Genomic DNA, 15,640 nt, shown 5'->3' with positions numbered 1-15,640 from the left:
AAATATTTGATCAAATTTTTAATTGACTAACAAATATTTGCTCAACTAAAATCATGACATCACATCAAAATTTTCCATGATATATATACATACTTTCCATACTGCCTTTTTTTTTCTTTTTCGAGGGAATTCCATATTGCCATATGAATGATATAATTATAAATTAGAATTGGAAAAGGGAAATCTTATGTCACGGTCTTTCCACGTATATACGCATTATGTGTGCACCATACTCATTTTGATTATGAAGTTATGGGAGAACAAATTTTTAGCAAAAAAAAAAGTTTCAGTAGAAAAAGGATGGGAAGAAGTTTCTTGTAGAAAAAGGAAACAATGTTTTTGACGTGATTTTTCTAATTTAAAAGTTTGCACAAAAATTAAAGAAAACTACGTACATAGTTACGGTACATTGTAAGCGATATCAAGTAAAAAAAAATCAAAAAAATATTTACTCTTCTATAAGGAAAAAAAAATACTTAATCCTATTTTTCTAAATAAGCGGTATATATCAAGTCATTTCATTAGAATGTAAACAAAAAAAGTTATTGTAACCAAAAAAAAAAACAAAAAAAGTTATTTTATTAGAATCTGTCATTGTAAAAAAGAAAATAATTTCATTTGAAACAAAGATAGTGCTAATACACATAATAATATCACTAAATATGTGAAAGTTAGTTATACCAGTGGTCACCTTAGTTAAAGTGGATAAACTTATAGAGTCTGTTTGGTGCACAAGATATAATAGAGATATGATATGATAAAAAACTAAATAAAGATATGATATGATATGATAGTGACATGATAGACATTATCCTATCGTGTGTTTGGGGGCAACACATGATAAGAAACACGATAACATTATTTTGGGAACACAAGCAAGGGGTTTGATATGTTAAAATTGGGAACAAACATAATTGAGACACACAAGCAAATGATTTTGATCTTGAAAATATTGGAACAAAGAAACTGAAAAACGTTAATGAAGGGGAGGAGGAGATTGAGCGGCGCTGTCGGAGATAGGTCGGTGGCACAGCGGGAGAGTGGCATGGTCGTCGGGATGAAAGAGGAGAAGAGTTGTGGTGGGCGGTTTGTGCTTCAGATGCCAGAGAAGACGAGGGAACAGGAAGGGAAAGGCTACACGTGAAAGTAGTTTTATGTTTTCCTATCAAGTTCGTAACCCAGCTAAAACAAAGGATAAAAATAACAAAGAGCCAATAGGATAGGATTAACAACAAGTTTAATTTATCATTTCCTACCGGTGCACCAAACAGCGGAATTAAATAAGATTTTATTGTTCTATCATGAATCATAGTAGTTATCTAATAGTTGATGAAGAGTATATAATTGATAAGTTAGTTAATAGCGACAATTGATAAACTATTTAATTAAATTTATAGTATTTGTTAAAAACAGTGATTGAACTAGCTTATACATATGAAATGACGTAAAAAAATGTTAACCTTTCAATTCTCACATAAAGAGGGTCATGATAATTCGAAGTTCGATTTTAAGATAAGTATAATCTAATCAAGAATTGTTCCACCAAAAATCGAACTTAGGTTCTTTCAAACAATTCATCATTTAATGAAGTTCATAAACCAATTGAATTTAATTATTTGGTTAAAAAATATATGTTTAATTAATATTTATTTTTTAATCTAATAACATGAAAAAATTGAAAGAAAAAAAATGATAACTTATAAACTATTTGAATTAGTTTGATAAAAAAGTTATAAGCTAATAAAAAGAATGTTATGAACTCCTAAGAAAATGATGATTATAAAAAAAAAAAAAATCTTTTTATTCATACAAGTTTATAAACTACTACCTTCGTCCCTAATTATAAGGCTTTTTTGAAAAAATAACGGAAATTAAGATAGTGAATATTTGTATTAAATATGTTTGTAATTACTATTGTTTTTACAATTTTATCCTTTAAGAAAGAGGGTTGGCTTATGTTTTCAACATTCTATTTATTGCTGATTGAAGAAAAAGATGTATAATAAATAGGGACATGTATGTAAAGAAATAATAATGTAGTTGAAAATAGAAAAGAGGTCTTATAAAAAGGAACAAAAAAAATTCTCAAAAGGATCTCATAATTAAGAACGAAATATAACAAATTCTACCTTTCTTCTCCATCATCATATAATAAATGATCCACCATGAATTTCTTTCTCTATAATGTCACCATAAAGAGTGATTATGCATCTGGACCAAAAGTAAGTAATGTATTAAAAGTATAGTATTCATTTTCAATGGCCCTAGTTGATGTGTATACTACCTAGTAGAACTACCGCCTACCAAAATAATGTGGAAAGAGAGAGCCAATTACATAACAAAATATGGCATACCCTAAAAGACAGTTGTTTTTATCTACTTGGCCAATTTCCATGGAATTATTGGTAGGTGGCACTGGCTACTCAACTTTGCAGGTTTGCATTAATGTCACACTTTGATCTCTACCTGTGACGAAATTACAAAGGTAGCTGCATTCTTGTTCGTAATATCAATGTTTTGAATTCCGTTCATTTTCGATAGTATCTCATTGTTGCACCGTTATATGGCATCGGATGCTTTTTCTGCACATGTCATTTTGTCCCATTTCAACTCTCTACTATAATTAATGGAGTCATGGATGGAATCATATGGATATACATTTTTTATTTTGCAGTTTACCGTACCCCACAAGTTTTCACAATTAGATCAGTTTAATTCATTAAAGTGAAATACCCAATATAGTATTAACTTTTTGTTGACTTTCACTTTGTACCAATCGGTCAACTTGTCCTCTAGATTCGAAATAGAAAAATAAGAGAAATGATCTATGAACATTTAAAATGAATAACGTATTGGGATGATGATGATCGTGTTGGTTCTCGGTAAAAGTTCATCTTGAACCTTCATGGTAAATTAGGGCGACATTAGAAACAACTGTAGAATACTAGAGTGTTTTTTTTTTTTTTTTGAATCAGCAAATATTATTAAACGTCATCCTCGCAAGACGTAAGGTATGGACGAAATAGATACAAATGGTGCCGCATATAGACGGTACACCATAACCTCCAAACAAAGCTCATGAAGATAAACCCACCAAAACACATCACCACCTAAGACGGACACCTTAACAGAAACAAACACTGTAAACACAGTATCCACAACCACCCATCGTCACTACTCACCCAAAGAACACCCCTCAAAAAACTCTCAGACTTCAACACCCAAACTGAGCCACATTCGAAAAGCTCCAAACCGAATGAACATGCAGCTTCCACAACCTCTCGACCTCCGATCCACCGAAAAAGCACAAAACAAAAGCCCGAAAACCAACTTGAACCAAAGAGCAGACTCCCGATCTCAAATTAAAAGTGATCGGCCCACTAGACTTTAGAACTGCTAGAGTGTTGATGTTAGAGAAGATGTGATATATGAAATGAGCCAACATATTGAAGAACTCGGTTAGACTTTTCAATGGTTGTCATTTGCCAAAGGTGTGTGAAATGAATGTGTGACTTGTGCTCATATTTGTAGGCATAATGAGAAAAATATGGACAATTGTCTTCGTAAATAATTAAAAAGGGACAATTCGATCCCTGAAAATAATTAAAAATGAACAATTTTTTTTTAAATCAATAGCTCATGTTCTTTTCTTCTTTTACATTCAAAAAATCATTTTTTTTTTTTTTTGGTTCTAAGATGAAAGAACTATTTATGAATATTTTCTTTTGTTAGGATCAATTTCCCCATTTTTAATTATTGTCAAAAACATATTGTCTCTTTTAAATTACTGTTAGGAGACCTAATTGTCTTTTTTAAAATGATATCATTATAATAAAAATCAATTTTCTAATAGTTGATCATGTAGAGACTAAATTGTTCCAATTTATTTTGTATTAGGACTGAACTGCTTTTATTTATTCACTTAGAAAATTGAATATTCAACTTTTCTTCAAGAATTAAAACGAGTCGTCAAACATTAAAAAATATTTTTAGGAAAATGTGATAATACTTTCATTTTCCCAAAATATTAAACCAAGTGATCGACCAATGAAACATATACATGACAAAATTAAGTGATTTTTATAAAGTTGATTATTCTTCTTATGATCTAGGATAGGTTCTGAAGTTTTTGGTAGCTAATGATCCATAATTGCTAGTCATTCAAGGTACTGATCACGGTTGTTGCTGATTTTTAAGAATCGACATGAATGATTTTGGTTGTCATTATGCTAACAAACAAAGAGAGTTAGTGAATCAATTATTGATTATAGTTCTAAGATTACTGCAATAATCTGTGTTGGAATTTTTTCAGCTAGAACTAGTTACAAACCCGTGCTTCGCACGGGTTCAATAACGTATTCGATAAAAAAAACTCTTTGAAAGAAGAGATGTTAAAACGACGGAACATTGTGATTCATCATAAAATATGTATGTGCTGATTAAGAGAGCATATAATCAGTTTATGAGATTAGAAATTGACATAATATTTAGGATGAAAACAATTGGAACCAATAAAGGAACCAATGATGTGTGAATTTACATATTATCCAAAATTATAAAAAAGAGAGTTGTTGTTATAGAGTTACTAAAAAATGATTGATACTCATATTCACATCAAATGAAATCAAACAAAGAAGTAACATTGGTGAGTGAAGATAATCTAGTCTAGGATCAGAGTTAAGGTGATCTCTTGAAAGTGCGAATCATGAACACCAAATCTTTATTTGGAAACGACTTGAACGTGCATATTTTTGGAAACGACTTGTGCGTGTGTGTATATTCACGAGGTTGAAGAAAGGAAATAAAAATATTTGGTATCATTAAATGACAGCGTGAATAAAAATATTTGTGAGGTTGTGATGATTAAACAATATTGAAATTAAATATATAAGTGATAAAAAGATAATAAAATTCTTTTAAAAAAAAGATAATAAAATTAAATGGAATGGTTCAAAAAAAATAAATAAAGTTATACGAAAAGAAAACATATTGAAATATAATATTAAAAAAATAAAAGAAAAGGTTTCCAGCGTGAGTTGAAAAGAGGTGCTTGTGAAATATATTGTCGAGAAGTAGTTTTTTAAAGTGGCATTCAACAACTTTTGGCCAAAGCTCATTCCATTCAATTTTATGCATTAAAAAAAGTTCATTTGTAGTAAGTACTTAATTAATAATGTGTTTGACCTAACTTCTCCTTAAAAATGTAGAGAAGTAAAAAAAAAGTCGGGTCAAACGGTATCTTAATCTCCCACAACGGCAGTGTAGAAGCAACTGAATTGGGAGAAAATTGAAAAATAGTTAAAAATAAAAAAATTGGAAAATAGTTAAAAGTTTTTAAAAATATAAAAATTGGAAAATAGTTAAAAAAAAATCGATGAGGTAGCACTCGACCAAGCAACACTAAAAAAAATTATATGCATCAGCGTAACAAAAACACAAACAGACGGACATAAAATATTACTCTAAACATCAATGTGTGTGTGTATATTCGCGAGGTTTAAGAAAGAAAATAGAAGTATTTGGTATCATTAAATGACAGCGTGAATAAAAATATTTGTAAGGTTGTGCTGATTAAACAATATTGAAATTAAAATAATTGATAGTGTGTTTGACTTGACTTCTCCTTAAAAATGTAGAGAAGTTGGAAAAAAATGTCGGGTCAAACGATACATTAATCTTCCACAACGACAATGTAGAAGCAACTGAATTTGGGTGAAAAAATTGAAAAATAGTTAAAAGTTATTAAAAATATAAAAATTATAAAATAATTAAAAAAAATGGTGAGGGGCAAAATGGGAAATGCACCCTAAAATGATGAGGTGGCACTAACCACACCCCATCAATAGGAAATTACAAAAATGCCCCTTTTAGGGGCAAAATGGTAAAATCATAGGCATTTAATTTTATAATATAGTAAGTAGAATACCACTCTACTATTTCTTAAAAAAAAAAAATAACTGGCTCTATTTGTTTTGTTCTTAAAAAAATAATTTGCATTAACTGAATCAATTTTTTCAGCTAGATTTTTATCAAAGACATTGTTCGACAAAAAAACGTAAACGTTAGTCAGAATTCAAATTTTGATTTGCTACGAATTGAGTCTATCCAACTCAATTAACTAACTTATTTGTTATGAAAAGTTATTAAAACCAACAATTTCATGCACTCAAATGCTGATTAGTCAATTTTCAAAAACTACATTTGGATTACTCGTTTTATTCCAAAAGTTTCATGTGGTGTACAAGGGGAGGTGTGAAACAACCCATCCACACAGACATGCTTTTGATGTACAATCACAGTACTAAATTGATTGTTTGTGCCCTACAACTTGCAAGAATCACACTCCTTTAAGATAAGCAAAACACTCCCAGACAGGAAATCAATAAACCGCTAGTACAACTTTTTCATTGTTGTTTTTCTCTCTTTGTGATTTGTAGTTTGTGATTTACCCACTTTGTCCCAAATAAGTTAGTTTTGGCAATTTCAAATAAATTAAGAAATCTAATTAATTTGGTGTTGAGTCATTTTGAAAAGATAAATTAAAGAATTGAAAAGAAAAAAAATAATAAATAGTTAAATGTATCGTAGAAAAATAACATTAATATTTTATTGATAGTGTAAAACGACTTATAATTTTTCCCAAAACAACTTATAGTTTGAAGCAAATGAAATACTTAAATTAACAAAAAATATAATGATAGTGAACAATTGTATATATCATCTTTGCATCCACAATGGAGCTCTTACTTTAGACACTTAAGTGAGTCTTATATGTATATCATCCATTTTATTAAAAAAAATATATATATGTTATACACCGGAACTTTTCAACTCTACACCTCAAAAAGTTATCAACCAGGTTCCAACAATAACTATGTATCAATACACTTCAATAACTATGAATGAAATTATTTACAATTACAATTTTCCGAACAAAAAGGACAAATCAAAATCACATAGGACTTTTCATTTATGGAATAATTTTTAACATAGGTCTGATATGTGAAATTTTAATTAAATGCTCCAATTTTCTATGCATGAAGAAATGGACTTGACTGAGTTTTGATCTAAACATGGTTCTCTTTGGACACTCAAATTGTTGCAACTGATATATGTTCTGTTATGGACCACATAATCCTGAAGTTCTTTCTTAGCCAATTCACATGACTTTTAATAAATATTGCTTGCTCTATTATTCACCAATACATGTTAAGAGAAAATAACGGTTTTCTAAGGGTTTGGGATATTTGTCTTCAAGTGCTGTTCCTTTCTAATTAATCTTTGCCAAAAAAGGAGAATGCTCTATTATATTAGACTTATCATTACCGGTGGTCCAATGGAAAGTGGCATTGCAGTTAGTAAAATCATTCTACAAGGAAAAATAATGACATGAGATAGTGGAAATTTAAGAAAAAGGAAAAGTGACCGTTACCAATGAAATTACACTAGTAGTCTGTGTGGAAGATGTAACCAAAACATTCATATTGTGACATGTGGCATATGAGAACATGGACCATGATAATCAAATTTGAATACTCCAAATACATTCGATGTTACACAAATGTAAACTTGTGATGTTTTGGTGTTAATCATGTAAACATGTGACATTAATACACAAGTTAAGAAACATGTAAATAAAAAATTGTTTTAAAAATCATGCTTTCAATTCTACTAAAGTTTTTTTTTTTTTTTTAATACATAATCTCTGCTTTAAATTTTTTAATATGTACGTGTAGCCCATAAGCTAGCATCACCCGATTATTAATGCTCATGCAACAAGATGAAATCATTACCCATTTATCGCAACAAATCTCAATTTGACTAACTGTTTTAACTTTATAAAAAAGTCTATGTCACCAAATCTTCTTACTAACCCATTGAATGATTGAAAGGATTTTCTTTTACAAAAAAAACTTCAATGGATTACTAAACAATTAGGCCAAATATCTTTTTGGGTCCTTTAAATTTCCAAGGTTTCAAATAGGTCTTTTAAGTTTCGAATTTGTTTCGGATAGGTCCTTTAAGTTTCTAAGGTTTCAGATAGGTCCTTTAAGTTTCGAGTTTGTTTCAGATAGGTCTTTTCTATCAATGGTTGATAGAAATGACCTATCTGAAACAAACTCGAAACTTAAAGGACCTATCTGAAACCTTAGAAACTTAAAGGATTTATCTGAAACCTTAGAAACTTAAAGGACCTATCTGAAACCTTAGAAACTTAAAGGATCTATCCGAAACAAACTTCAAACTTAAAGGACCTATCTGAAACCTTCGAAACTTAAATGATTTATCTGAAACAAACATAAAACTTAAAGGATCCGAGGAGATATTTGGCCAAACAATTATATATGAAGTGAACTGTATGATTAAACAATTAAACCCAAATCATATAATATAATGCAAACTTTTCCTTTTTATCAAAATAAAAAATTACTCCACTTTTCCTATTGTAGATACGACAAAAGATAATTAGCACGCTTTTATTTATAAACTATAAAACTTTTTATGATAAGTTATCTTTTAAAGGGCTTATCTTCCATTTCCCAAACTTTATAGGGGACTAATCATATAAAGATGCTATAAGTAGTAGACAATAAGTTGATAAAATTAAGGCCCCATCCAAATCAAATCCATGTGTGGTCACTGACCATAATTCATCATCTTGTATATTAGTAGATTTTATAGAAACAAACATAAAAGGTCGAGATAAAATTGGTGCACCACGTGTGGTATGATTAAGGCCTATTGAAACAAACACATGAGGTCTAAACCAGCTTCTTCAGTTAATTAACATTATTGTATTCTACACATACATAATTAACAACATGAAAAAAGAAAAGTACTAATTCTCAATGCAGCTAATTCAAGTCTAATTGATGATTAACTACTAGTAACCTTTTTCTTTCAAGGGAATACGAGGGTGCCTAATTATTATTTAAATGGATGGTGGAGTGAATCATTTTGACTCATTGGGAAATTCCCTTCGTGTCTAGTTCCGGAGAAACACATTACTAATATATTTAAAAAAGTTTTTTGATTGATGGATTCTCAAAATTCTAGTACTTGAGAAAAGCAGCTCATTGAACTTGGTTTAAGGGAGTTGCTTGCTTGCACTCATGTCATGCATCTCTTCCACCTTTGCGGCGGAGAGTTGGGAAGGGTTAATTTAATTGGAATCTAAACCTACTAGGGAGGCTACCATAAAATACACTAAAATCACTTTTTCTTTGTGCTCAATAAATAAAAATGTTCTCACAGGTACCAAAAAAGTCACATATAAGAAATTTACAAATAATACTACATTAGTACTTGAAAATATGAACAAAATTTAACAATGACTGACATAAGTATACAAGTTCAGAGATCCTTTTATTATAATGTCAGCGAGGGTGCTTATCAGTGTCAATTTGACAAAATATAAAAAAAAAAGTATACATATTTTGTTTTCTCTCATGTTTTTGTCAAACCAACACTTATTGTTCGAGAAAACTCTGACATACAACTAAATGAGACACAAAGATTTACATGGTGTGACGCCTCACGTTTACATAAACCTCTAAACCTAGTTTATTAACGAACCCAATTGATATTACAAGCATTTGCGACCCAACTCAATAATTCTTATATGGACACAAAGTTTTGGTCACACTCAAAAAAAGAGAAAATTAAAAAAAATTAATAATTAAATAATGAGTGTTTCTTAAATAATTATGTGATATTCATTTTTATGAATGTGTGTGTAATCAGATATGTATCCAAATCTTCAAGTCCACACGTATCACCATACACTACTCTTAATCAAGAGTTACAAAGAATGTTAATAGCCAAGTTTAAATATCAGATTATCATCCACACCATGTCTCTCTAGGATAAGATTAGGGGGATGCCCAAACTATGTCTAAAATATGATATATTTTTATTGTTCAAATAACAACTTTCTGTATGAAAATATGGGGTGTGATTAACAATGGACTCTTGTCCTGCCTCAGTATTGGGCCAAGTTAACCCAGTTTCGTGTTTCTATGTTATTGCTAATAAACCCCTTTGGAAAAAAAAAATGATTTCATTTCATATTAATTGAAGAATAAAACAAAAAAACAAATCGCCCACCGTGGGGCTCGAACCCACGACCACAAGGTTAAGAGCCTTGCGCTCTACCAACTGAGCTAGACGGGCTTATTGGTAATCTTTATATTCAGAATTATAAATAGTGTATACATCGTATTATTTTACATTTTGATACAAAAATGAAAAAAAGTGGCCCATGCAGGTTTCGAACCTGCGACCTTCGCGTTATTAGCACGACGCTCTAACCAACTGAGCTAATGGGCCATTTGATATTTTTCAAGGTTTTATCTTAATTATATTGGTAAACATTTGTTCTGCGAATGTTTGAGAATGATTTGATTAAATAATCTGACTGAAGTCATGAACGTGTAAAAATAAAAGGGCCACTTATGAACAAAAAACGGACATTTTATAAAAAATAAAATAAAGGGTAGAAATATATGACGAGTTCCAACTCCTATCAATTCATAAAATCACATGATGATGAAAAACTATATAGGATCTCTCCTTCCATTTATTCTTGAATATATTGATCCAAAGAGTACATTAACTTAGATGCATAATATATTTCAATGGCTTAACTCTAATGTGGTGCGTTATTTCCTCTATGGCTTGGTCCCGAAGGTGGTACTTGTCTCTTTGCAAGAAGAAAAAGGGAAGTTTTGCCTGAATCTGATTTAGACATATTATCCACCATTAGCATTGTAGAAGCTTCTTTTCTATTATTTCCTTTCTCCATAGCCTGAAAATTCGATCTAGTTGCAGAAATTCCAAGTGCTAGTAACATTAGTAAGATTATGACACAACTAAGAGATGGAATTTTGGACCCCATAATGTAGAGATGGAAAAATGAAATTGTTTTGGTTTATGAATATAATTAGTATCATGACTCATGAGGAGATGTCTTATATATAAGGAAGACTATGTAAATGTTTGTATACTTTTGGTTAGATTGACATTGAGATTTGAGAAATAACTTTGGCACCTCCCCAAAAAAAATACTAGTATGTTTGAGTGAAGAAGTTACAATTTGACAAATTTTCAAAGCACAATGTTGTAGTTAAACAACCTTAATCAGGGGAGGAAATTGTTTCAATCCGTAGCAATTTACCTTTTTACTGGTTTTAACTTTGCGAATATGTTAAGTAAAGGATCAGCATGTGCCTTAGGCCCTTGACTATTTGGATTGTAATTATTAGAATAAGAAATATTCTTAATCAACTTTTGTATTGAATAACCTTTAGTAATATACTAATGTAAATTAAATAGGTTTTAATTTTGTGGAATCAATCTGATTCAATACTTCTATATATATACACATCTTTATCTTTATCTTTATTATATATATTTGCACTATTTTATTTTAAAAGTACACGTGTCATTCTCTTCATGCTAATTGTCATTAAATGTCTTAATTTGAGCATATGTCATGGTAGTATCATTCATTTGTTTGATGATTGATTTTATTAAGAAAGGATTTTAATTTGTGAATTCTTATAAAGATGTATAAGGGATACAAAATCGGTACAGTAATTATATCATTAATTAAAAATTATCTTATTTGGTATCATGCTTTCACAATCTCTAGAGTTTTGCTCAATTATTGATTTAAATCAAATTGTAACCAAAACTCATTTGTGGTTGAAAATTCTTAATCATGTCATTAAAAAATTATCATTCAATGACATTTTGACGTGTGTCATTATTGTGTAGTTGAACCAATCATATTGCATCGTTTTGTCTTTTTTTGCATCATATTACTTATTTTTATATTGCTTTGCATAATATTTCATTTATACTGTTTACCTATATATACTTCGTTGTTATTCAATTGTCTCATTCATCTATTCCTCCTCCCCATCAATCTAAAAAACGAGATTATAATGGCATCAAGATCTGATAACATCTCTGAAATCAACCCTGTGAAGGAATCATGGATCGTGGTTGTTCGGATTGTCTGTGTTTTGTTTGTTTGTGATGTCTCTAGATATTTTTAGGTTGTAAGCCAATCAAGCATTCTAGGATTAGCCAATTTTGTATCATATTTTTTATTTGTTCATGATGTCATTTGCTTTTATTATTTTTCCTATAAATAGTATATGTTTCTTTCATCATTTCCACTAGCACATTTCTTCCAAATAGTGTTGTCAAACTCCAAAAGATTGTCATGACACCAAGATTTGATAACATCTATGAAATCAACTCGATCAAAGAATCATGAAGCGAGTTGTTCGAATAATTCATGTTTGGTTTGTTAATAATATCAATTGTGATAGACACCCGTTCTATCTAGATATGATTCCCATTGATGCGCCTATTTGTATATAATGAATGTAAAAAAATGACATTTTAAATTAATCTAATTTTTGTATATAATTCATGCCATTATGAGTAACTTGGGTGGTGATGTAAATCTTGGATTGTATCGAACAAAAGAGAATGAATACAAACTTAATTGTATAGGTTTCCCAAGACTTTTTTTATTTTCATTTTAATTTCAATATGGATGAATAATAACTATATTGTGTTTGACAAATTATGTATTTTAAAATCTCTTCTTTGTCTTCTCCTGATTTTAATAATAAATTATAATTATATTGATACATTAATACATTGATACACGTAAACATCACTAATATGTGCGTACACGTTACCATCTAAATATATTTTGCTTATTCGCTATTGCCTAATCAAATATCCACATCGACACATATACATCTTAATCGTCTTAATCTCTATCTCTATTATAAACATTTACCCTTTTTTTTTTTTTTAAAGTACACATGACATCTTCATACTTCCCATTTCATTTAATGTTTCTCCATCAACCAATAAAAATGAATCTTGACGTATTCCTTTTCTATTATCCAATCAAAATGGATCATGACTCATTTATTTTTCATGAGTCAATCAAAATTGATCATAACATGATTTTTTCACTATAACAATTTGGTTTTTTATTATTTTCATCTACCTATTCCTCCCATAAAAAATCACTGCTTTCAACGCCATTCTATTTTCTTTTATTTGTTTATTTTTTATTGTTTTATTATTTATTTAACATTTCTTATTGTTATGTTCCATTTTATTGTGATTTCTTAGGTTGATGATTCTTATTCATATTCTCTTTTCAATATTATTTTGGTGTTTATATTTTTTTTTTTGTTTGGATATTTATTTTGGACATGGAAACCAATCAAGAGAAAAGAAGAAATGCATCACATAAAAATTAGAATATATATGAAGGATTTCTATCACCACGTTCAAATATAATCACTTTCATCCCCCTTTTGATTTATTTTAATCCCTTAATTCTCACAACTTTTTCTATCTATCTATTCTTTTTTGTTTAATTTTTCTTATGTTGTTATTTTACTTTTAAAATCTTGCTCTTTTATATTTTATTTTGGTGATTATTTTGATTTTTTTTTTGCTACTTTATGCTTGAAATGGAAACCAATCGATATATAAGAAGAAACGCATCCATTTTCATAAAATTGGTTGAATCGATAACTTTCAAGTGAAAAAGATAAGAAATACATAATAGAAAATCGATTTTATGACACCTTTGATTTTTGTTTTTTTAGTCAAAATTAAAAGTTCCATTTTCTTTAACTAAAAGGGAGCAAGGTGCTACCTTAAAATTTTAAGTGCATTTTCAAAAAAAAAAAACTTAACAATCATTTATATTTTATTTCCTTCATCCTAATTAAACATTTAAACATTAGTTGGGATGTCGGTGTGGCCTCCTGATGTCTGTCTTTCTCCCTGCTTAGCAAAAAAATAAAATTAAACATTTACACGAGTTTATACTATTATTAAAATAATATCACATTAAATATTATTAATTTATTATGTTTTTTAAGTGAAAAAATATTAATTTTTTATTCACGTCGTATTTTTTTATCCATCATTCATTCTATTATTAAAATTAATAATCACATATGCTTTAAAATTGTATTAATATTTTTATTAATTCCCATATTTATAAGCGGAAAGTTGTAAAAGTTTTAAAATGACAAAACTAAATGAATTTTTGATTACTCATTGATCATGTTTCAATGACCCTTTAATTTTCCCTCATGTTTCAATGACAACCGTCAAATTATTATCAATGTTTTCAATCAAATGGATTCATGTATCCTTTGTCTTAATTTTTGACCAATTAGATTTAACTAAATCATCAAAAGTTTCAATCATACACGTATTTGTTAACAAACAAAATGTATGCTTTTCCGTTCAACTTTCAACCATAACATAGCATGTTGACGTGACATTTTTTCTTTTATTTTAATGTATTTATTGGTTTCCTTTGATTGTGTTTTTTCTATGATGCTATAGGTTCTTGGTACAAACTCGAACGAAGAAGAAAAATTTAATTTTGTTTCGGAAAACAAAACAAATTAATCTAACAACTAATTACTAACATTTGACATTAAAAAATCATTTCTTTTCTATTCAATTCAGTGATAGTCTTTGTCCCATAGTTTTTTATCATCATCTTGAATTTCATTTGAAAATATTATAGCATTTAATCAAACGATCTTTGTTCATATATATGACCAAATACGCTAAAATTAATTTGTGATAAAATATTTCTAAGAATACAACAATGCCTTAAATTTTTGTAAAAAAAAAAATGCCTTAATTTTGTTACTAAAGCCTTAAATATTATATTATATACATTGAATTTTTCGGCTTATTATAGAAGTTTCTTATTCATAGCAATTTACAAATTCTTTGTCTTTGACGAATTGGTACCAAAAAAATATTAAACAAATTTATTGTTAATTTTTTAAAAATTTACTTTGAAATTAAACCAAGAACTGATTCCCATTTTTATTAATATGGAATTTATATTTATATTGTTAATATATTTCAAGCACTGACCTTTAACCACATATATATGAGTAATACCGTTATTTGATGGAGATTAAATTTAAATTACAAATATTTGTGAAGTAATTAATTTTTTACCTATCGAAATAGGAATTTTTTTCTTTGTAAAAAAAATTATAATAATATAACTTGACACAAATCTAAATTCCTTAAACTCCAAAAAGTATAACAATATATACTACCAATAAAATTAATGAAATGATCTTTCTAAACCTCTAAAAAGGTACTTTTATGCAAAGAGAAATGTTAGCATCACACATATAAATTTAAACACACGTTTCAACGTCCTCATGTGAATAAAAGTTGGAAATTAATATATCTTAATGTTTTAATAACAATAAAAAATAGCTCCAAAAAAAGCGCACCATATAAATATGTTCCTTTTTTTTTACTCATATAAAAATATTCTCTTTTCCACTAAAAAAACATATTCATTTTTTTTTAATAATTTTATTTAGGTGAGTTTGATCCAAAGAGAAAGCCTCAAGGATAAAAAAAGATATTACAAAGGTATTTATGTATTATCCATCTAGGATGTCCTAACGCTGGTATCGAGAGTTGTACTCACACTTTAATAGGGGTAGCAGTCAATTTATTATCAACTAAATCAACATATATCTACAATATAAGCACGTTCTCAATCACACTATAAATATTTTTCTTTATCTTTATATTT

General features: G+C 28.8%; 2 non-coding genes across 2 annotated transcripts; both read right to left on the bottom strand.

Moving 5' to 3' along the window:
• Positions 1-10,100: 10,100 nt before the first annotated feature.
• TRNAK-CUU (transfer RNA lysine (anticodon CUU)) lies at positions 10,101-10,173 on the bottom strand. The gene has a single exon. It is a non-coding gene; the product is annotated as a tRNA-Lys (tRNA).
• Positions 10,174-10,255: 82 nt separating this feature from the next.
• On the bottom strand, positions 10,256-10,329 carry TRNAI-AAU (transfer RNA isoleucine (anticodon AAU)). The gene has a single exon. It is a non-coding gene; the product is annotated as a tRNA-Ile (tRNA).
• Positions 10,330-15,640: the final 5,311 nt, after the last annotated feature.

The sequence above is a fragment of the Medicago truncatula genome, chromosome 2 (genome assembly GCF_003473485.1).
Source record: "Medicago truncatula cultivar Jemalong A17 chromosome 2, MtrunA17r5.0-ANR, whole genome shotgun sequence".
NCBI classification, from domain to species: Eukaryota; Viridiplantae; Streptophyta; class Magnoliopsida; order Fabales; family Fabaceae; genus Medicago; species Medicago truncatula.
This window is presented reverse-complemented; position numbering and strand designations above follow the sequence as displayed.